The sequence below is a fragment of the Macaca mulatta genome, chromosome 11, assembly GCF_049350105.2.
Source record: "Macaca mulatta isolate MMU2019108-1 chromosome 11, T2T-MMU8v2.0, whole genome shotgun sequence".
In the NCBI taxonomy this organism is placed as follows: domain Eukaryota; kingdom Metazoa; phylum Chordata; class Mammalia; order Primates; family Cercopithecidae; genus Macaca; species Macaca mulatta.
Window position 1 is genome coordinate 26,313,130 of NC_133416.1, and position 23,688 is coordinate 26,336,817.

The 23,688-nt window shown below is 35.6% G+C and overlaps 1 protein-coding gene across 24 annotated transcripts in view; it reads right to left on the bottom strand.

Annotated features, from left to right (window-relative positions):
• Positions 1 to 23,688, bottom strand: part of SOX5 (SRY-box transcription factor 5) — a 1,030,085-nt gene that overhangs the window by 441,686 nt on the left and 564,711 nt on the right. The gene's annotated exons all lie outside the window — the stretch shown is intronic.

The window sequence follows — 23,688 nt, forward strand, 5'->3', positions numbered from 1 at the left end:
GTGTTCCATATTTAGTCTAAATGATGTCATTCATTTATTTGAAACTTACGACTGGTCAATACTAATAGAAAGTTACTTAATATCTGTTAATTTTTGTACCTCTATAAAGGAATTATATTTTCCCAAATACTCTAGTAAATGATTCATCACCTTTAGATGCTATCAAAACAATTAAGTGTTTAGGAATCTTACACTATCTATCACATCTCCTCTTCCCTCCTCCTTTATGTCTTTAGATATATTTTTCCTTAGTTCTTCTACTCATTGCCTTTCTGAATTTAAATACTATAAATGGCAAATTTAAAAATGTATCAACTAAGGCAATATCTTCTTATTCTTTGCTATGAAAGATGTGATGAATACTAAACCTTTTCTTCACCTCTCCTCCTCACTCACCTCAAAAATCCTTTAGGTATAATTTTATATCCTTATTATGAGGGTTATTTATATTGTTTGGTCACTTTATTTAGGACAACTAAAAGCTGATTCTAAGACTTTAAAATAGTAATTAATACTTGTATGTATGTATTTATTTATTTATTTAGAGATGGAGTCTCACTCTGTCAGCCAGGCTGGAATGCAATGGTGTGATCTCGGTTCACTGCAACCTCCACTTCAGGTTCAAACGATTCTCCTGCCTCAGCCTCCTAAGTAGCTGAGGTAACAGGCGCCCACCACCACGCCCAGCTAATTTTTGTATTTTTAGTAGAGACCAGGTTTCACCATGTTGGTCAGGCTAGTCTTGAACTCCTGACCTAAGGTGATATGCCTGCCTCAGCCTTCCAAAGTGCTGGGATTACAGGAGTGAGCCACCATGCCTGGCCCCAATACTTGTAATATTATTTAACTGTAGAACTGAGTAATTTTATTGGCCTCCTATAAAAAGACAATGTAATCTTACATCTTAATTTTTTTTCTTTTTGACGATCAATTTTCCCAGCATCAAAACCTCATGAATCATTTCTCATTTTCTTTCTTTCTTCTTTTTTTTTTTTTTTTTTTTTTTTTTTTTTTTGAGAATGGGTCTTACTGTGTCACCCAGGCTGGAGTGCAGTGGTGGGATCATAGCACACTGCAGCCTCAAACCTCTAGGCCCAAGCAATCCTCCTGCCTCAGTCTTTTAAGTAACTAGGACTACAGGCACATGCTACCATGCCTGGCTGGCTAGATAGATAGATAGATAGAGAGACAGAATCTCACTATGTTGCCCAGGCTTTCTCAGACTCCTGGCCTCAAGTGAACCTCTTGCCTTGGCTAGCTTCCCAAAGTGCTGAGATTACGGGCATGAGTCCCTTATCTTTTTATGGCCATAACGAGTTTTTTAGCACTTGTATTTCATATAGTCTTTTCTATGTTTCTTTTTCTTGATTGTTTTACTGGTGAAGCCCTTGAATATTCTTTTCATATTGAGAGACTAAATAATAAGTAAACTAAGTTTCGGAATGACTGGAAGTGTCTTTTGCATAATACAAAGTGCAGCTAAGTATATTTTTTCTTCCTAACTTTGAAGATATTGCTTCCTTTTCTTTGAGTATTCATTGCCGTTGATGAAATTTTAATGTCAATAATATTCCTTTAAATGTAATATTCCTTCATATATGTAATTTTTGAAGAGGGTGAGTTCTAAAATCTCAACACAATGTGGTAAGATGTAGAACTATCCTTAATATGTCCTGTACATGAAATGACTACCATTGATGTTGGGAGGTAACATCAACAAAGAATCCTGATGCATATTTGAGGAAATGTTTCAAAATGTTCTATTTTGTGGTTGTCTTATTTCCAACATGTCTAAAACGTATGCCAAATGACAACATTTCTGGTATATTTCCATTTGGCATTTCGGACAGAAAGAGAGAGGACTCCCTGCTTCTTTCCCCGTCTTCCGTTTTCCCCCTTCTTATGCCCTGCTGTATCTGATGTTTGTCCCCACCTCTCTCCCAGGGAACTACATGGCTCATGAATCACCCCTTGGGCCTGAGGATGAGTACCCACAGCAGCAAAATCTTCCAAGGGAAACCACGCTGAGGAAGACATGGGCAAGCTCTGGCAGCAGATCAAGCTGTTATGGCAAGAATTCCCGGTTCTGTGTCCTCATCATATAATATAGAAGATCTGGGAATGGGGTCTTGAGTCTGTAATGTCTGTGATACAGCTCCTCACATCTTCTTATGTAGAGTGTCATGACCAAAACGGGAGTAACGTGTTTGCCCCTCTAAATTCCCCAGTAGTCTGAGTCTGAAGCTAGTCTGAAGCTAGTACGGTCTATTTTAAGGGATTCCATAACGTGTTTGAATTATATCTGTATGGTAGGGGCTTTCAATCAGTAGCCAGGATCTGCTACTAGATCTCCAATTCTAATTCCGCAAGCTACATACCTCCCTTAGAGGCCTGCCAAAATTCTTAGAGGAGGACAAGGAAGTTGGTAGCCTTCATTTAGGGATTTTATTAATACCTTCTCCCTCTCCACAGCCCTAGTTTAGATAATTGCTTAGTCTTTTCATTCTGAGAAACTCAAAATTTCAATGAAATCAAAAACAAGAAAAAGAAACATTTTTTCCAACTGAAATTCAAGAGTACTTTTTTGTGGTGGTGGTGATGTGGTAATTAATAGTAATTAAATTATATAACAGTCATGAAACCAATGTTGACATTCAAACTTTGTTAAACTATGGATCATGTACTCGTTAAGATCTGCCAGGAATAATGAGCAGAGATGGATTTGTTTTATTTATTGCACTTTTTCACTATAGATTACACATATGCACTTATGAAGAGCTTGGTTTTTGTTTCTGGTTGATTTTATTCACTTTTATTTAAAAAGTTGAATGTGGCCTCTAAAATATGTTTTCTGAGCAAGGAATCATGAAAATAGTGGATGACATTTGCCTATTTTTTGTTTTTTCTTGTTTTTGGAGATGGGAGTTTTTATGTACATTTCATCAAGAGGCTAAGGACTGTTATCAAATTAATAGTAATTTTTGTAAATTCTCAATATGCAAGTTATTCTTCCTAATTCATAAACACAATTCCTTGTTTTCTAGTGGCCTCAATGATCACCAGAAAATTAACTAGGGTTCTTTACACACTGATATGTGAAAATATTGCATGTGTCATTGTAATATTTATGGCAATACTCTAATACTTAATATTGATTTAATAATTTAAAGGCCTAGAGTGGATCACCTAGAAGGCAAAGACTGTATCATTTTCTATATGTGATCAACATCCAGAATATTCAATGAAGTATGATTGATGGAGATATATACATGGAATGATCTCCTTGAGAAGGAAGTGGGCACAAAAGAACATTTGAACCTGAATTCTGATTCAAAGCATCAGGAAATGTATTTGGAAGAAAGTCTCTTGAATGCATAAAACCATAAACTATCTCCTTTTCAGAAAAGCCCATTTTCATGACCGCCAGAAAAATGACTATCTCTCCTTCAGGATTTTCACCCTCACCAGAATAGATGCCAGGTCTACCTGTGAAATAGGAAAAACTTAGAATGCTGTAACATTCCAGTGGGCATAAGGTTTACACTTCTTTCATGGGAATATATGGTACAGAGAACTGGAGAAGAATCATTGCTTTTCTTTTTGTGTAAGTATATACTTTTTCCAAATATCCATTCAGAGACGTGTATAAGAGTGTCTAAAGATCCATTATATAATAAAAAATGTAAAATGTTCTGCTGGGATACACTGGTCACCATTCTGAGGAAACCAGAAATGCTGCATGATATATAATTTGCAGTAATCGTGCTTTGGTGACTGAGATTCCTTGTAGCGGTCGCTGACGCTAGAGGTTTTATGTTACCTACCCTAACTACTTCTTACAGTAGAATTGTCCGATAGAAACAGATATACAAATCACACATATAATCTTTATGTTTTCTAAGTAGTTACATTTAAGTAAAAAGATGAAAATAATTTTAATAATTTATTTAACCCAATACATCCAAAATATAATAAATTCAATACATAATTGATAGTAACAATAATATCCTTTAAATTTATATTTTCTTACTAAGCCCTTGAATCCAGTATATAGTTAACACATCTCAATTTGGACTAGCCACATTTCAAGTGCTCAGTAGCTAATAGCCAATGTTTTTGACAGCCAGCAGCCACTGGCTACTCTATGGAACAGTGTAGTAGGTGTGTCATGCTCGGTCTTCACCAGCACTTTTCAGGTTTTTGTAAACCACTAGCCCAGCACAATTAAGATCCTGAGTTAGTCTTGGACAGCAAGAAGCAGAAAATTCTCAGGTTTGGTAGTCACTGGGATCTGGAGTCCATTTTTTTTTTTTTAAGTAAGCCCTGATACACATGTCCTACGAGAAGCCCTTAAGCATCTGTATTCAAAAATGGGCAGGTGCCATCCTACCCACTGCTTTAAATCAGTGATATGAAGACTTTGAACAGGCTATGTGGTGCTTTAGAGTTTGTAAGCATCACCTGCTTCCCTCTGAATATTAATCTTCCTGAGTGGTTCTCCAACTTTTGTTGTAGTGCCAAGCTCAAATCATGCTTTCTGATTAGAAGTTTAGAATTTTTGCCGAAGCATCGAATGGTAACACTGTGCCATTCTGTATAATGGGAATAACCATGGGGTCAGAAGACTGGCCTCTGAAGCTCGTGGCTGTCACGGGAAGTCTCAGGAGAATTAGTTGAAGAAAAGGGAATCACTTTTCCTCATCTGTAAAATTAGTGAGTGGTTGGGCTAGATGAGCTGGAGACTTCCTTCCTATGTTGACATCGTAAGATTTTTGAGCAAGCTACTAAATATCTTGAAAGCATAAATCTAAAATCATTTACTGAATACACTCAAACCTTATTAATTCAGAATTATACAAATAAGTACACTCCAATTTATGAAAAGCTGAATTTATAAAATGTTATTGCAGAGAGATTTATTTTTTTTTTGGACCAAGAACTTACAAACTAGATTTTCCTTAAATTTTGTCCTAATTTATTATTAGCCAAATTATTAAGAGAGCATATTTTCAAGATAAAAGTTTATAATATTATCCTCTAAATACATTTTAAGGTAAAACAAATTAAAACAAAAAACAAACATGAAGCAAAATTAAAACAAAATATAAACAGGAAGCAAAATTAAAACAACAAAATAAAGCTCAATGTGCAGCCTGGGAAATCCAAATCCACATGAATGATCTGAGGCAATACCAGAAACACCATGATTTCTAACTTATTTTCCAGTTCTGAGACTACAGGTTCAGAGTAAAGAAGAAAAGGCCAACCTCTCCTCCTTTGATTTCTCTCAATACTTCATTCCTCTGTATTTTACATATTTACTGGTTCATTTATTTAGTAATTTTCTATTGAAAACACCTTATATGACAACACTGCGCTAAGCATCAGAGATATTAACATAATAATGTACAATGCACAATCCCTGCCATAAGGAAGCTCAGAGAAATTGAGGGACGCAGAAAAGTGAAAACCCAATTTCAGCCTGCTGTGCTAAGTGCTACAACAGGAGTAAGTTTAGATTAAAAGGGCCTACAAGAAGCACAAAGCAACACTGGAGAAGCATTTAGCTAAGTCCTGGATCACTCACAGAAAACTTTATAGAGCAGGAACTTATAAACTGAAGCTGAGCTCTGGGTGACTCAGAAATCCACCAAGGGGTAGAAGCATTGGTTGGTGGAAGGAGGTTGGCATATTTCCTACAAAGCAACAGTGTGTTCACAATTCTATAAAAGAGAATGTGGCCATTTTGGGGAATAGTGGGTCTTAGTATGACTAGATCATTGAATATAGTGAAGTAGTGAAGAGAGACGGGATAGAGATGTATAATCTGTGTTCTTATTGTCACTATCTCACATCTGAGAAACTCAGAAGTTATTTGAATGAGAGAAGAGTTGAAAATGCCAAAATAAGAGTATATTTCAAACTGTAGACCTTTTCAGTCTGTAAACCTATCACTGTCATTTTATTAGCACTATATGCTTAAATTAGACTTTGCAATAGATCTAGCAAACCAAAGTTTTAAAATGTTGCTAAGGTAAATATTGAGTACGCATTTGAAGTAATGGACTAATAATTGTGATTAGTATATCAACTCTTTCTTTGTAAATATACGATTTTAACCCATTTATGCCAGAGGTTGCAATTTTTTGTGTGTGAAAAATCAGACTTTGTCAATGACCTTGAGCAGCAGGATATAAATAACTCCCGCAGGCTTAGCGTTCCAATAATGGAGGATTAGGCATAAATGGGTTAAAGTATTTGAAATTGCTTTAAAATAGTTTGTTCCTTTAAGTATTTTAAAGATCCCCTCTATAAGACAAACGAAAACCTCAAGTGCATCATTTTTAGGTAAACAGAGAAAATGCTATCTACCATTATAAAAATGGTTATATATAGATAGGGGAGATCAAGACGATTAGGTTTTTATTTTATTTTTGTTTTTTTGATTTTTTAAATTTATTTAAAGACAAGGTCCCACTCTGTCACCCAGGCAGGCTGTAGCCCAGTGGTGCAATCAAGGTTCACTGTAGTCTCAAACTCCTAACTTCAAGAGATCATCCTGTCTTGGTTTTCCAAAGTGCTAGGATTACAGGGATGAGCCACCACACCTGGCCTGTATTTTTTAATTTTATACATTTCCATCTCTAAGGGATAATAAGTGGCAGTGCACACTAAAAGCAGATAACTTAAAGTTTGTAATTAAATTGCACTGGCCAAGTTTGCCCAAGCTTTCCCACAACACATGACCAAAAGGTTCTGCATAAGAAACAAACTTGAAACAGAAATAACAATGCTAAGTGAAAAGCCTTCACAGATACACATAGAAACATATCTACTACCCTTCCTTGAAATGCTTCCTTTATTTTTTTTTTCCCAAGAGGAAGAGCAAAAAGGAAACTGTATGAGTTTCCTATTGCTGCGATACCAAATTATCACAAACTTCATGGCTAAAAACCACAGAAACGTATTATCTTGGTGGTCGGAAGTCCAAAATGGGTCTCACTGGGCTAAAATCATGGTGTTGGCAGGGATCTATTCTTTTCTGGAAGTTCTTGGGAAGAATTCATCTTCTTGCTTTTTCTAGCTTCTAGAATCTGCCCAAATTCTCAGCTCACGCTCCCCTTTGGTGTTTAAAGCCAGCAATGGTAAATTGAGTATTTCTCAAGATAACAACTCTCTGCCTTCTTCTTTCCCATTGAAGGGGGCTTGTGATTACATTCGGCACATCTGGATAATCCAAGATAATCTCTTTATTTAAGGTCAACTGATTAGCAACCTTAATTTCATCTTCAACTTTACTTCTCTCTTGTTATATAATATAACGTATTTAAGGTTGTAGGGATTACAATGTGCATATCTTTTCAGAGGGGCATTATTCTGCCCACCAAAGACATCATCAGAGTAAGCAATAAATCTATCTTTAACCGACGTTGTAAACTCTACTATATTTTTCCCAGTAAGATTTAATCCCCATTTTTGATACTTTAGTGGTTTGTGTTATAGATTTTATCACATTAGCCAACTTTTTTTTTTTTTTAATACTTAATTCTCTTCTGGGAAAGAAAAAACTTAAAATTATACTTTAAATTTCTCCTCCTTTTGTGCTCCTCCTAAAGACTCATTTAAAAATCACTTTCACTCTGTTAGAAAAAAAAGAATATTTACTTTCTTCTCTCAAGTACAGAATGTAGTAGAGTTCAGTTCATTAACAGGTTTTACTTGCTATACATTTAAAAGGCTGATTTCAACTGCTGATTTAACATATTTATTAAATGCCTACTAAGTGTTAGGCACTACTCCAGAAGATGTGACTATCACAGAAAATAAGACAGACAAGGAGAGACAAAACTATATAAATAAGCCAGAAAAAATGATCACATGGTGACAACTGCTATGCCGAGAACTAAAATGAATGACATGATCAACAGTGACTGGGTGTCTAGGTTGTGTGGTCAGAGATGGCCTCTCTAAAATGATGACATTTAGGCTGGGATCTGACTAACGAGGAGGAGTCAGCCATGCACAGAGTGGTAGAAGTACACTCCAGTGGCCCAGTGGGACCATTAACGGTTGTAAGCCTTAATGCAAACTTGATGTGTTGGAGATACAGAAGACCTGTGGAGCTGGAGAACAGTAGGGTAGCAGGTAGAGAGTACAAAGTGGTCTTAGAGAGGCAGCCACAACAACATCATGAAGAGCTGGGTGCGGTGGTTCACGCCTACAATCCTAGCACTTTGGGAAGCCAAGGTGGGTGAACTGCTTTAGTCCGGGGAGTTCAAGACCAGCCTGGGCAACATAGCAAAACCCCATCTCCACAAAAAGTACAAAAATTAGCCAGGCATGGTGGTGTGCGCCTATAGTCCCAGCTACAAGGGAGACTGAGGCTTGAGGATCTCTAGAGCCCAGGAGGTAGAGGTTGCAGAGAGCGGTGATCAGGCCACCACCTTCCAGCCTGGGCGACAGAGCTAGACCCGGTCTCAAAAACAAAAACGTCATGGCAGATTCTAAGACACATGGTAAAATGATGGGAATTCATTGAAAGGTTAAAGACAAGAAAACGATACAGTTTGATATATATTATGAAAAACATCATAGCTGCTAAGTGGAGGGATAATTGATTGTAAGGGGGAAAATGGAAGTAGAGAAACTTAAAATATTATAGTAATCCAAGTGAGTAGTTTGACTAAAGTAATGTAACAGAAATAAAGAAAACTTAGCATTATCTTTTGGGGATGGTTCAAAGAATGTGGTGATTCAAAATGGAAGAATAAAAGATAAAAATCAATAATGACTCACAACGGTTTTTTTTTGTTTTTTTTTTGTTTTTTTTTGTTGTTGTTGTTGTTGTTTGTTTTTGTTTTTTTTGAGATGGAGTCTTGCTGTATTCCCCAGGCTGGAGTGCAGTGGTGCGATCTCGGCTCACTGCAAGCTCCGCCTCCCGGGTTCACGCCATTCTCCTGCTTCAGCCTCCCTAGTAGCTGGGACTACAGGCGCCCGCCACCACATCCGGCTAATTTTTTTGTATTTTTAGTAGAGACGGGGTTTCACCGTGTTCGCCAGGATGGTCTCAATCTCCTGATCTCGTGATCCGCCCGCCTCGGCCTCCTAAAGTGCTGGGATTACAGACTTGAGCCACCGCGCCCGGCCTAATGACTCACAACTTTTTGAGTTGAAAAAGTGTTTAGGAGATCATGCTATTTACAGTAATGGAGGTGACAAACAGACGAGCAAGCCTGTGGGAAAAATGAAGAGTTCTATTGTGGCCATGTTATACTTAAGATGCTTATCAGACATCTGGGTCACCTGGGACATCATTCAGTCATCTAGGACTAGTAAATCAGTAGAGAAGAGAGCCTGAAACATAGGCAAGGAGGTCCCAGCCTTTAGAGTGAGCAGAGTAGTAACAGTCAGCAAGGATTTGAAGAGCCCATGGGCCCTGGCAATAGTTTAGAACATTATAGGGTTGGGATTTGAGGAAATTAATGTCTAATGCTTTCAATATTTTGTATTCACTTTTTTGGATCATATGAGATATGGGCATCTAAGGTCAAGCAAAAGTATTTGAGAGTGATGTGGGAGAAAAGAATAGGAAGGGGCCAATTAAGGAAGAAAACCATAAATGAGCAAGCACTAATTAATATGATTATATTATTTCCTTCAGAAGTGCTATAAGTTAGGTATAGAAACAAAGTAGGACACTTAAACCAAAGTGAATATAGTAGAAAAACAAAGTGAGATTTGTAAGTACTCACAAGAGAGTAGGAGAAGTGACACTCAAATAGGTTTGGATTCAAAAGGGAATTAAGTGAAGTTAGAGGGACTGATGGGTTGGCAGACTAAGGAAGACTTAAGGGATTGAAGTTTTCTAAGTCACTGAGGTACAAGTCTAGTTGGAGCAAGACAGAGTCTCTTTTGCACCACTCCAGTGGAAGACATTCACATTAAGCTGAAGTGTTGTGCTAACACAGAATACAAGATGAATAGTGTTTTCTAGAGTTATACGATGTGGCAGCTTTAAAGGAATAGAAGATTGTAGTTAGAGTCTTGAGTAGGAAGTTATTATTTCAGATGTAGAATATTTCTGAGTGATGATAAAGAACAAAGTTTGGTCATGTGAATAAGTGGCTTAGGAGGCCAGGGGCGGTGGCTCATGTCTGTAATCCCAGCACTTTAGGAGGCCAAGGCAGGTAGATCACCTGAGCTCAGGAGTTGGACACCAGCCTGGGCAACATGGCAAAACCCTGTCTCTGCCAAAAAAAAAAAAAAAAAAAAAAAAAAAAAAAAAACAGCCAGGCATGGACTGGTGCGTGCCTGTGGTCCCAGCTACTCGGGAGGCTGAGGAGGGAAGATCGCTTGAGCCTGGGAGGCTCAGTGAGCTGAGATTGTTCCACTGCAGTGTAACCTGGGTGACAGAGTGAGACTTCATTTCAATCAATCAATCAATCAATCAGTATCTTAATAGACTTTTAGTAGGATTGACTATAGGATATTGAATGGATAGTTTATAAACATTAAAGTCATCTAAAAAGGAACATGGAAACTATCAACACTAGATGGCAAAAGTTATAAACTGAATGTCAGTATCCTCCCAGAATTCACAGATTGAAACCCTCCAAAGTGATATTAGGAGGTGTGGCCTTTGAGAGGTAATTACAGTTACATGAGGTCATGAGGGTGGAGCCCTCAGGAATGAGATTTGTGCCCTTACAACTATAACTAGAGAGCTTGTTTCTTACACTTGTTCTCAACAGTGTAAGTATACAAGAAGCAGGAAGTATGCAACACTGAAGAGGACCCTCACCAGAGCCCAACCATGCTGTCACCCTGATCTCAGAGTTCCAGCCTTCAGAACTGTAAGAAATAAACTTCTATTGTTCAAAGTACCCAGTCTCTGGTAGTTTGTTATAGTAGCTTGAACAGACTAAGAAAGCATATTAAAATACAATCAGAAGTGCCTCCACTTTAGAAATAGAAAATATTCAGGTACAAAGGAAAACATTTTATTTAAATGAACATTAATTAGATTTGCAAGTATAGAAAGAGATAGTGCCATTATTAACCACAATATAATTCTAATTAAGAGGAAGAAAAGAAGGAGAGGGGAAAAGAAGGAGAGAGGGAGGGAATGAAGATACAAAAAGGAAGAAAGATAGATTTTGACCAATTAAGACCAAAAGACTGAGCTATAGATTATGGCCTCTGTCCCCTCAGTTGCATTATTCTCTTACATAGGCTCTGTCTTATTTTCATCTGGTCCATCTTTACAAGACTATGCAAGACATCTTTTTAAGATGAAAAATGGATCACAGAATAATGGACTCACCTCCATAAACCCTTCAACAGCTTCCCATTATCCACAGAATCATGTCTAAACTCCTTAGTGTGGCAATCAAGGACCTTGATGATCTAATCACTGCCTTTTCCTCCAGGCACGTTTCTCACCACATTCCCCATAATTCTCTTGCAATACAATTACTTGTCCTTCCCTACAAACACTAGGTCACTTCAGACATCTGTGATATATGCAGGCTATTTCTTTTAACTATGATGTATTTTGAAAATTGCATCACATTCTTTGTGAAACCTTCTCTAGTTTTCTACTCCTTCCCATTCTTCCTTCTCCTAATTGTTTCATGCAAGAAAGAAACATCACCTCATCACTTCTATTCCATCCTATACTTCTGTATCTTCTACATGTTTCTATTATTCCATGTATTCATGTGTATTATTTGTTAGCTAAGTCTCTAAGCTTCTTGAAGGAACAGACATTGTCTACTTCTTTAGGCATTTAAGCTTAACACTGTTAAGCACCTACCCATGCCTAGCACATCATAGTTGCTTAACAGTGTTTGCTGAACAGATGTTATCTGATACAAAATAGAAAGCTTCACTAAGAGTTAGTGAAAGATGCTACACAATAGAAATCTTAAGTAACAATAAAACCAGACTAGAACATTTTTGGCATTTTTTTCTATGATCCTGATAGACTTAAATTTAACTGTTAATATAGGTGAAGATCTATTTGGAAGATCCTTTATCCAAATCCGTAGAGGCCAAATGAGCTTCGTAATACTGAGAAAAAAATGTGTTATGGAAATATAAGGCTGGGTATGGTGTCTCATGTCTACAATCCCAGCACTTTGGGAGGCTGAGGAGAGAGGACCGCTTGAGCCCAGGAGTTCAAGACCAACCTGGGCAATACAGTGAGATCCTGTCTCTACAAAAAACTGTTTTAAAAATTAGCCAGGCGTGGTAGCATGCAACTGTAGCCCCAGCTACTCATGAGGCTGAGGTAGGAGGATCCCTAAAGACAGGACGTCAAGGCTGCAAGCCCTTGTCTCTCTCTCTAAAAAAATAAAAAGAAAAAAGAAATATATATACCGCATATCATACAGTACTACTAGTGAGGTCTGGGGTAATACTTCATAATCAAATATATAGATATTTCTGCAGTAAAATATGTATTTACACAAATAACCTCACGTCAGATTAGTTTAGATTTTCCAAAAATGAATTACTAAAAATTTTAAGATATTTTTTCCAATTTTCCAGTTATAAAATAAATTACAAAAAATTCAAAACTACAAATAAGGAATTATAAATTTACATTAAATGCTGTTTTATAGATACTAAGAAATTTATAATCAATATTTTCATAGGAGGTAGTAATTTTAACTACTTCAATTTCCTTCATTTTATAATAAAATAATGTATTAAAAGAACACAGTGAATCAAATACAGTAACCAGATAGACAAATACAGGAGGTTTTTTTTTTTTTTTTTACTTTATACATAATTATGCAGTACGAGTACTGAAAAGAATAGAACACAAATTATATAGACCAAATTGTCACATGAAAAGAATACTTCCTAGTCTAATCCATAATTCTGATAACACTTTAATCTGGTTTTAAGACTACCTTTTTGATAATTTCCAGGTATCGCTTGTTAGAATATCTTTAGCTCTGAAAAGAAAGAAGCAATATGAAATCTTATTTTATACTACGCAGCTTTCCAAAAATTGCTTTTTCTGTACCCTCATGCATCTTTCATCATCATCAGTAGCAAAAACAAAAATAAGAAACTGACAGCCCTAGGAAACCCAAATCAGTATTGGTTGGGGCTTACTAAAGAAAAGAAATGCCTTCCCTCATAAAATTCCTAAAAATCTACAGGTCAGTAGCTTCTAAATATTTTTTGAGGAGCTTTGGTCTGGCAACACCCTTAAAGGAAGTTGGTCTGGCAATACCCTTAATTGCATCTTTAGTTAACAATGATATATTTTTAAAAGCTAGATTTTTCTCCATATTTTCCTCAGGTAGAAAATTACTTTAGTAAATTTGCACAGAAACTAATGTGCCACAAAAAAGATTGCTTCCCTAATCGGTTTATTAATTTGATCATACTTACATTATTTCAAAGTCAAATTATGTAAGTAAACAAACTTAAAAAAGACAAGGTTTCATACATAATTTGTAAAGTAGTCATTAACAACTCTTTTATAATGTGAATTATTAAAATAATAATGATCACCAGATGTTTAATCTTTTTTTTATGCCATAAATGCATCATCTACTTTTCAGAAAACTTTTTTTCATGAGTTCTCCCTTTCTGTTCAATAATCGTTTTGTACATTGTCAAGAAATAATTGCTTCTAGCACTCTGAAGAATGCCTGCATAGATGACCATTCAAATATATTTATTTTCTTCTTTGAGGTCTGTTTTATATAACATAGTAACTTTTAAACACCAAAAAAGAAAGGGAAACTTCTCTTTCATAGTAATGAGCTTCCCAAAGCCAAAGTGAATTTTAAGTTCCACTCAAAATTTGGTGAGATGGCTGTATGTCATAGCCATCAAGCATGCATGACAAAAGACAGACTCTGTGCTGGTATTGCCTCTACTCAACCACTCTGTAGTGGAATATGTGAACGAAAAAAGAAGGATGACAAAATAATTATAGTATGTGACTTCTCCTTCTAGTCTTCTTGGTCCCCTTCCTACCAATGAGTATATTGACAATTAACTCTACTCAGAAGATTGGGACAGTTCCACAGAAATTTACTTCATCCTTGTACTAGATAAACAGAAGCAGTAACTGAGCATTTAATACTCATAATTTGTTATAACCTACACTCTGGTCTATAGGCTAGAGATCTCAGACAGTTGACACTGTTCAAAATAATAAACATATGAGATAGACAATCAATGAAACACAGAATTTCAGCTTTAAAAAGCTGACTTCACAGTGGCATAAAGCCATATTCCAAATTACTTATTTTTAAATACAACAAATAAGCCATATTAAAGAACAGAACCTTGGTAAATCAGAGTCTTAATATTAAAAGCAAAGAAAAAAAAAACATAGACATTTTGGTATCTACCTTTAATCTAGTTCAAGAATACACAAATGGATTTAGCCCCAAGAGGCAATGTTTATTTTTCTGTTGGAGCAACAAAGCAAGTCAATGCTGTAAAAGGAGATAGGACTCAAAATGGTCATCATGACTTCATCTCAGACTGTCAACATGACACTATTTCTCCCAGATAATTCTGTGGTCCAGATTTGGTAATCTTTCCCTTACCATCCCCAACATACTCCTCCATTGTGCCAACAGTCACATGGAATCCAAAACGAGAAAGGCTTTTTCAGGAATCTTTTGAAAAAAACATTCTTTTAAGATATTACATAAAGAAAAGTGTAGTGACAGAAAATGTGAGAAGCAATAGATATGAAAAAAATATTTTTGGCTGGCTAGAGTGTCTCACACCTGTAATCTCACCATTTTGGGAGGATAAGGGAGGAGGATCACTTGAGGCCAGGAGTATTGAGACCAGCCTAGGCAACATAAAGAAAATCCCTCTCTACAAAACGTATGTATATATGTATCTATGCATGTATGTATGTACGTATAAATAAATAGCTGGCTGTGGTGGCGTGTGTCTATAGTCCCAGCTACTTTGGAGGCTAAGGTGGGAGATTCATTTGAGCTCAGGAGGTCGAGGCTGCAATGAGCCATGATCACACCACTGGCACCACTGCATTCCAGCCTGGGCAACAGAGCAAGACCCTGTCCCCAAAAACAAAATAAAACAAAAACAACAAAAAGGAGTGTTTCCATAATGGTGTAGCATGAGAGGGAAATCTGATGTGAATGAGTGAAGACACATAAAAATACTAAAATAAGTATGATAGTAAAGGAAAAATACAGAGCAAAAATGAAGAACAGATAGTAAAATGAAATTAAAGGAATTGTTACTTGAATTTTACTTATATAAAAAAACTTCAAGTAACTTTCAAATTTTAAAGAAGAGTAATAAATTAGCCCTTTTGTTATATAAATTTGACTGAATAATCTTATTTCCTCCAACATGTGTATGAATGTGTATAGATAGATATATAGATACAGATACCTACATCAATATATGTGCCTTTTGTCAACATCTAAATATATGGATTCTTTTTGTTTGACATTATTACGGTATTCAAGGATTATGTGACCAATACTATTTTCTCTGTAATTTTGCCCTAACTTCTTATTGTCTGTATTCATTCTTTCAGGGGAGAAAGCTCACACATGAGCATGGTGGGGGCCAGGGTGGGGCATGGGAGGTGTGTGGGCAGGAGGAGAGAGGAGAGCTCTAAATTAAGAAAACAATAAAACTATTTTCCCTGCTAGGCTAATACTTCTACAGTTTTGGTCACTAGATGAGGTTTACTAGCAAATTTCCCAAACCTTCATAGATAAATATGGAAAAGTTGGAATGAGCTTTTTTGTGCTATTGGTGTAACATGAGAAATCAAGCTGTTACTGTACTCCTCTCTGTAGATGGCCATAATTTGATAGACAAAATGTCTAGAACAATTGGATCACAAAATGCCATAAATCCTGACAGTATAAAAATATGGCTATTACCTACAGTATGTCCAGAATCAATCTTTGCAAGGGATGATTATGGTTGACCCAATACGTGCCAACTATATTTTCTTCCAAGAAGTCCCTGGTGCTTCCAAGCACAGTCCCTGCTGGGGATACATTATATGCTCCAAAATGAACAGAATGTTCAAAACTAACAAGATTTGTGAGAGTCTTTTCTTGGCAAATTTGACAACAATTAGTGTCTATTAAGTTTTTATTAGTCACATAGTAAATGAAACGGAGGATGTGATATTTAAATATATACATTTGACATTTAGCAAGATAGATTATGACTGTAAATACTGATGGGAAAAAGTGCTTTTGTTTAATAGTTTGTAAGTAAACAAATTAATAAAAAGATCACATTTCATAAATAATTTGCAAAGCAGCCATTAATATCTCCTAACATGAATCATTAATATAGTAATAAGGAGGAGCACAGTGACTCATGACTATAATCCCAGCACTTTGGGAGGCCAAGGGAGAAGGATCACTTGAAGTCAGGAATTTGAGACTAGCCTGGGCAACACAGTGAGACTCTGTGTCTACAAAAAAAAACCTAAAAATTAGTGGGCATGGTGGCACATGTGTGTAGTCCTAGCTACTTGAAAGTCTAAGATGGGAGGATTGTTTGAGCCCAGGAGTTGGAGGTTGCAGTGAGCTATGATCATGCCACTGCATCCCAGCCTGGGCAATAGAGCAAGACTCTCTCAACCACAAAATTTTTTTGAGTCCTAAAAGGGATCCAATTTTATTTTAGAATTCACACTAACAAGGATAGTGATAATATTAAAAGCTAATACTCTGCTCATAGTAGTTATATATTTTTCACCTATAAAACATTTTCAGGTCTGGATACCAAAGTGGATATTTTCAGTAGCAGTTAAACTTCTAATGGAATAAAGACCAGTGTGAACTTTTCCACCATAAAAGCTCCTTTAGTCTGCCTTAACTTGGGATATATGTCAGTTCACATCATGGAATATAAGCCTACAAATATATAGACAAAATTATTTTCTCAATTAATTTTAGTTGTTAGAATGACTCATTTAATAAGGACAGGACTGCATTATCGCTGTGTGGGTATATTGAATGAAGACAGGGAAAATTTAGGAAATCAAACGATATCATATAACATGTAGTAGAAGATACTGTTGTACTGACGAAAGGCTAATAAACTTAAATTCAGAGACCTGAAATCTAATCCTTGGATTGTTACATGATTCTTGCTTAAAATTCGAAGAAAGAAAAGATGTTCAATATTATTAGTCATTAGGGAAATAGAAACCAAAACCACAATGAGATACTGCTTCCCACCTGGTAGGATGACTATAATAAAAAGAATATGGAAATTCCATGTTGGTGAGCACGTGAAGAATTTGAAACACTTATACATTGCTGGTGGGAATGTAAAATGATAAATCTACCGTGGAAAACAGTTTGGTGGGTCTTCAGAAAGTTAAACATAGAATTACTCAGCAATCCTGCTGAAAATAGGTACTCAAAAATACTTGGACATTAAGTGTTCGCAGCCACACTATTCATAATAGACAAAAGATGAAAATAACCCCAGTATTCATGAGCAGATGTGTGGATAAATGAAATATGGTATATATGCACAATGGAATATTACTTTGCCATGAAAAGAAATGAATTACTAATACATATTACAATGTACGTAAGCCTCCAAAGCAATATGCTAAGTCAAAGAAACATGTGATGCAAAGATGTCCTATGAATTTGCCTGTTCTGTATTATTCTATTTATATGAAATACAAAGAACAGGTACATGCACAGGGCAAAAAGCAGGTTTGTGTTGCCGGGGTCTAATGGGAAGGGAAAATAGGGAATGGCTGCTTACTGAATATGGGATTTTCTTTTGGGGTGATGAAACTATGCTGGAACTACACAGAAGTGGTGATTGCACAACACTGTGAATGACTATGCCTCTGAATTGTACACTTTAAAATGGCTAATTTTTTGTCATACAAGTTTCACCTTAAGAAAATGTTGAAGGAGAGTCTTTTTGGATGGCCACATGAAGAACTCAGCATATTTTCTCACAAAGCAAAAACAAAGCTACATAAACTGTCAAAAACAACCATTTCAGATCTGAAAATTGATTAAAGACATAGAAAAAAATAGTGAAATACTTATTCATATAAATCTGTTAAGCCTCAGAAAAACAGTAAGAGTCTGTGGCATTGCATCCTTGAGCAGTTTTCACCCACCTTATTCACCAGCCCTAAGCTCTTTATTGCTCTATTTCTACCAGACATGGCAAACTGTAAGGGACATCGGCTTTCCTACCAAACAGAGAAGAAATAATCTGGAGCTAAGCTTGAAAAGGTCCATGTCCTGAGGTGCTGTCAAAAACCATAGCAATCTTGGATGGCCAACAATCAGAGAAGGCCAATATCACAGCTTGCCTGATATAATACAATACTGGAGATAAGATACTGGAGATAAGAAATAGACCTGCCTACAGTCAGAAATTTTATAGGGGAGATCTGAAGAAAGCACCAGACATAGTGGGCCCTGATAAACTCGCACATATCCTGGGGGTTGGGAAGGCTGTAAACATTAGCATGAGATTGTGGACAGATTCCTAGCTATCTACTCCCGTTTGCCTGAATGTGATGCCTTATACAGGAAGAAAGTAAAAGATGGGGCAGATTCATAAACTACCTGAACTTTCAATGTGTTTCTCAATGCAAACACTGATCCATCAGCAAAGGACAGAACCCCTCCTGGCTCAACATGTTTAATAAGCACAACCTCTGACACATCATTGTCTGACCACCAAAACGATTTAGGGGAAACCCTAGAAAGACAGATCTTAAAAGGAAAAGATTAAACAAATTTTTCTATAAAAAGAAACATTAGTCAGAGACATCAGTTATACCCATGAGAGACAAGATAGAATTTCCAAAATTAGGCCAGGCAAATCATTAATCAAATTAAAAACAGAAACAACAACAACATCTACTATTGGGTGGGGGTGCAAGGTGAAGAGGTCAGAACCCAGCATTGCTGTATTATCAAATTGTACAGTTTTCAATGAAAAATTGCAAAACATGTAAAGAAATAGGAAACTGTGACCCAAACACAGGGGGAAAATAAGTGAATAGAAACTTTATGAGGGAGCCCAGGTGTCAGACTTGCCGAACAAAAACTTCAAAACAGCTATGACAATTATGTACAAGAAATTAAACCATGTTTTAAGAATGACAGAAAATGTGACAACAATGATTCATCAAACATATATCAATATAAAGATAAAATGACTGAAAAAAATAAAATTCTAAAGTGGAAAAAATACAGTAACTGAAATGAAAATTTTACTGGAGGGGTTCAACAGTAGATTTCCTGGCCTGTAGAAATAGTGAGCAATTCTGAAGATAGATCAATTGAACTTACCTTAAGAAGGTTAGAAGAAAAAAGAATGATGAATTGAGAACAAAACCTTCTCAAAGACCTATGAGAATACTTCAAGTATACCAACATATGAATAATGGGAGTCTCAGAAAAAAGAGAAGAGGAAAAAAAGGGGCTAAAGGCCGGGCACGGTAGCTCACGCCTGTAATCCCAGCACTTTGAGAGGCCGAGGCTAGTGGATCACGAGGTCAAGAGTTCAAGACCAGCCTGGCCAATATGATGAAACCCCATCTCTACTAAAATACAAAAATTAGCTGGGTGTCGTGGATGGGGCTTGTAATCCCAGCTACTCGGGAGGTTGAGGCAGAAATTCCTTGAACCTGAGAGGCGGAGGTTACAGTGAGACGAGATCATGCCACTGCATTCCAGCCTGGGTGACAGGGTGGTGAGACTCAGTCTCAAAAAAATAAAAAGGGGGGTGGGGTTAAAAATTATTTGAAGTATAATAATGGCCACAAACTTCACAAATTTAATGTGCAGCATTAAATATATATTCAAGAAGCTCAAAAAACCACAAGTATGATAAACAAAAGAAATCCATATCTAGAAACATAATCATCAAGTTATTAAAAGCTAAAGACCAAGATATAATTTTAAAAGCACCAAGAGAAAAATAACTCAAATAAAACATAACCACATTAAGTTTAACAGCAGAATCTTCATCAGAGAAGAAGAAGAAAAAAAAAAAGACCAGAAGCAGCAGGATAGGACATTTATATAGGTAAATAAAAAAGACTGTGTGTGTGTGTGTGTGGTGTGTGTGTGTGTGTGTGTGTGTGTACCATTGCTTCTCTTAAGTGATTTAAAAGACAACTGCATGCTACATGATCTCACTTATATGAAGTATCTTTAAAAACTGAATGCTTAGAAGCAGGGAGTAGAACTGTGGTTACCAATGATGAAGTGGGGGTGAAGTGGGGGTTATTTACAAGATAAATAAGTTCTGGATACCTAGTATACAACATACCATGTTGTATACTATAGTTAATAATAATGTACAATATACTTAACTTTTCCTAAGAGAATGGATATTAAGTATTCTCACCACAAGAAGGTAAGGATCTGAGGTGACAGATATGTTAACTAGCTGAATTGTGGTAATCATTTCATAATGTATACATATATCAAAAATCACACTGTACACCTAGAATATATTCAATTTTTTGTCAGTTATACCTCAATAAAGCTTAACAACAATTAATAAATAAAAGAGTCTTTTACCTTAAAAAAGACAATTATATAAAGCAATAACTATAATACTATATAGTAATCAAAGTGCTACAGGAAAAAACTCAACTGCTAATCAAGAATTTTACATACAGCAAAGCTATCCTTCAAAAAATGAAGGAGAAACAAAGATGTTTCCAGGTGAACAAATAATGAGAAAGTATTGTTATATTGCTATACCTTTCTTATAATAAATACTAAAGAAAGTCCTTTGGCCTAAAAGAAAATGATACCAGCTGGCAACTTGATTCCACTTGAAGAAATAAAGAGCACTATGAAGATAATATAAAGATAATATAAACACATTTATTTTCTAATATCATTTCTTAGTGAGTTTACAAAAGACAATTTCATAAAATAATTATAAACCTGTATTTTTGGGCTCACAGCATACGAAGATGTCTTATATATGCATGTTGTGTGTTGTATATCTATTAGGGTAATACATATGTATATTATATAATACATAAATATCATGTATATGCTAGCAAAAAGGAGGTAGAGAGAATGGAACTAAAATGGAACAAGAAAATTACAACAGATAAGAAGTTGGTAACTTCGATCCACAGAAAGAAATGAAGAGTGCAAGAAAAGGTAAATATGTGGGTTAATATTTTTACAATTAAATACATTTTCATCCTTTTCTCTCCAAACTTTTTTAATAGGCGTAAGATTGTACACAAAGCAATAATTATAACATTGTATTTCTCAGTATATATGCAAATATATATTGTAATAATAGCACAACTAGGTGGAAAGACTGAACTATAATGAAGAAAAGTCTCTATATTTAAAAAAAATTAGGTTACTATCCAACTGATCTACATTGTGATAATTTGAGATGCATTTGTAATATCTACAACACCGCTAATAATTAACTGTGTTTGTGTATTTTGGTGTTTCTGTGTGGTAAGTAAAGGAATTAAAATAAGACTAGACAATATTTATTACAAAGAAAGCAATAAAGGAGGACTTGAAGAACAGATATAAGATACATAGAAAAAAATGGAAAAATGGCAGGTATATATCCAACTCTATAATAACTGCATTAAATATAAATGCATGAAATACTATAATCAAAAGGGAGAGACTGTAAGACAAGATTTTTTTTAAAAAGATTTAATTATATGCTGACTATAAGAAATACACTTTAAAGACACAAATAGGTTGAAAGCAAAATGATGGAAAAGATGTATCATGCAATAGAAATCTTAAGAGAGTTAGAAATTAGCCAGGATATATAAGAATTGAACAACGTTGTCAAACATTTGACCTAAAATCTATAGAATGCTTCTTCCAGCAGAATCCATACTGTTTTCAAGTATACATAGAGCATTCTCCATGATACATCATATGGTAAGCCATAAAAAAGTTTTCATTATTGCAAGAGATTTGAAATCATTGAGAGTATGATTTAAACTAGATTTTTAAAAAATTGAGACAGGGTCTCAATCTATCACCCAGATTGGACTGCAGTTATACAATCATGGCTCACTACAGCCTCAACCTCCTGGGCTCCATTGATCCACCTGCCTCAGCCTCCCAAGTAGCTGGGACCACAGGTGCACATCACCAGGTCAACTAATTTTTTGGTTTTTTGGTTATTTTTTAAACAGAAAATGAGGTCTCACTATGTTGGCCAGGCTAGCCCCGAACTTCTGAGCCCAAGTGATCCTCCTACCTTGGCTTCCCAAAGTGCTGGGATTACAAGCACAAGCCACCAAACCCAGTCTAAATTAGATTAAATCTAAATGGATTTAAATTATAAATAAATAACAGAAGAAAGTTTAAAAAATCAGTAAATATTTGGAAATTAAAAACACATTTCTAAATAACCCATAGGTCAAAGAAAATACCACAGAGAAAATTAGAAAATAGTGAGAGCTAGGCTGGGTGCAAAGGCTCATACTTATAATCCCAGTACTTTGAGAGGCAAAGGCAAGGCCAGGAGTTCAAGACTAGCCTAGGCTACACAGTGAGACCCCTTCTCTACAAAAAAAAATTTAAAAATGCATTTTTAATCTGTACAACACCACTAATAATTAACTGTATTTGTGTATTTGAGTGTGTGTTTGTGTGAAGTAAATAAAGGAATGAAAATAAGACTAGACAATATTTATCACAAAGAAAGCAATAAAGAAGGACTTGAAGAACAGACATAAGATGCAAGTACAGTGGTGCACACCTGTAGTCACAGCTACTTGGGAGGCTGAGGTGGGAGGACCACTGGAGCCCATGAGTTCAAAGCTGCAGTAAGCTATGATCACACCATAGTACCCCAGCCTGGGAACAAAGTGAAGCCCTGTCTCTAAATAAGTTAAATAAATAAATAAATAAATGAATAAATAAATAAATAGAAAATAGTGTGAGGTAAATGAAAATAACAAGAAATAAAATTCATTGGATACAGCTAAAGTGGTGCTTCGGGAAAATATATAGCTTTAAGCACCATAGTAGAAAATAAAAAAGTTCTCAAATCAATGATTTCAGTTTGCATTTTTAGAAAGAAAAGAAGAAATCAAATTAACTCAAAGCAAGAGGAAGGCAGGAAATAAGAAAGATCAGATCAGAGTGGAAATCAGCAAAATAGAGAATAGAAAGACAAGAGAAAAAAAATCCATAAAACATCAGTTGGTTCTTTAAAAAGATCAATAAAATTGACAAACCTTTAGCTAGACTGACAAAAAAAAGAAAAAAAAGTGAAAAAACCTCTATTACCAAATCAAGGATGAAAGAAGAAACATCACTACTGACCTTAGAGAAATACAGAGCTTTATAAAGGCATTCATTGAAAAACATGATGCTAACAAAGTAGACAACTTAGATGAAATGGAAAAATTCCGAAAAAGACACAAATGACGATCAAAAAATGGATCAAGAAGAAACAGAAAATCTAAATCTACCCAGAATTATGTTAAAAATTGAATTAGTAATTTTCTTATAAATTATAAAATCTACTTGTAAGTTTCTTCCAAAAAAAAACCTGCTGGCATTTTTATAGGGAGTATGTTTAATATTTCCACAAAAATATTTTATAGGGAGTATGTTTAATATTTCCACAAAGAAAAGCCCAGTCCCAGATAGCTTCACTTGTAAGTTCTAT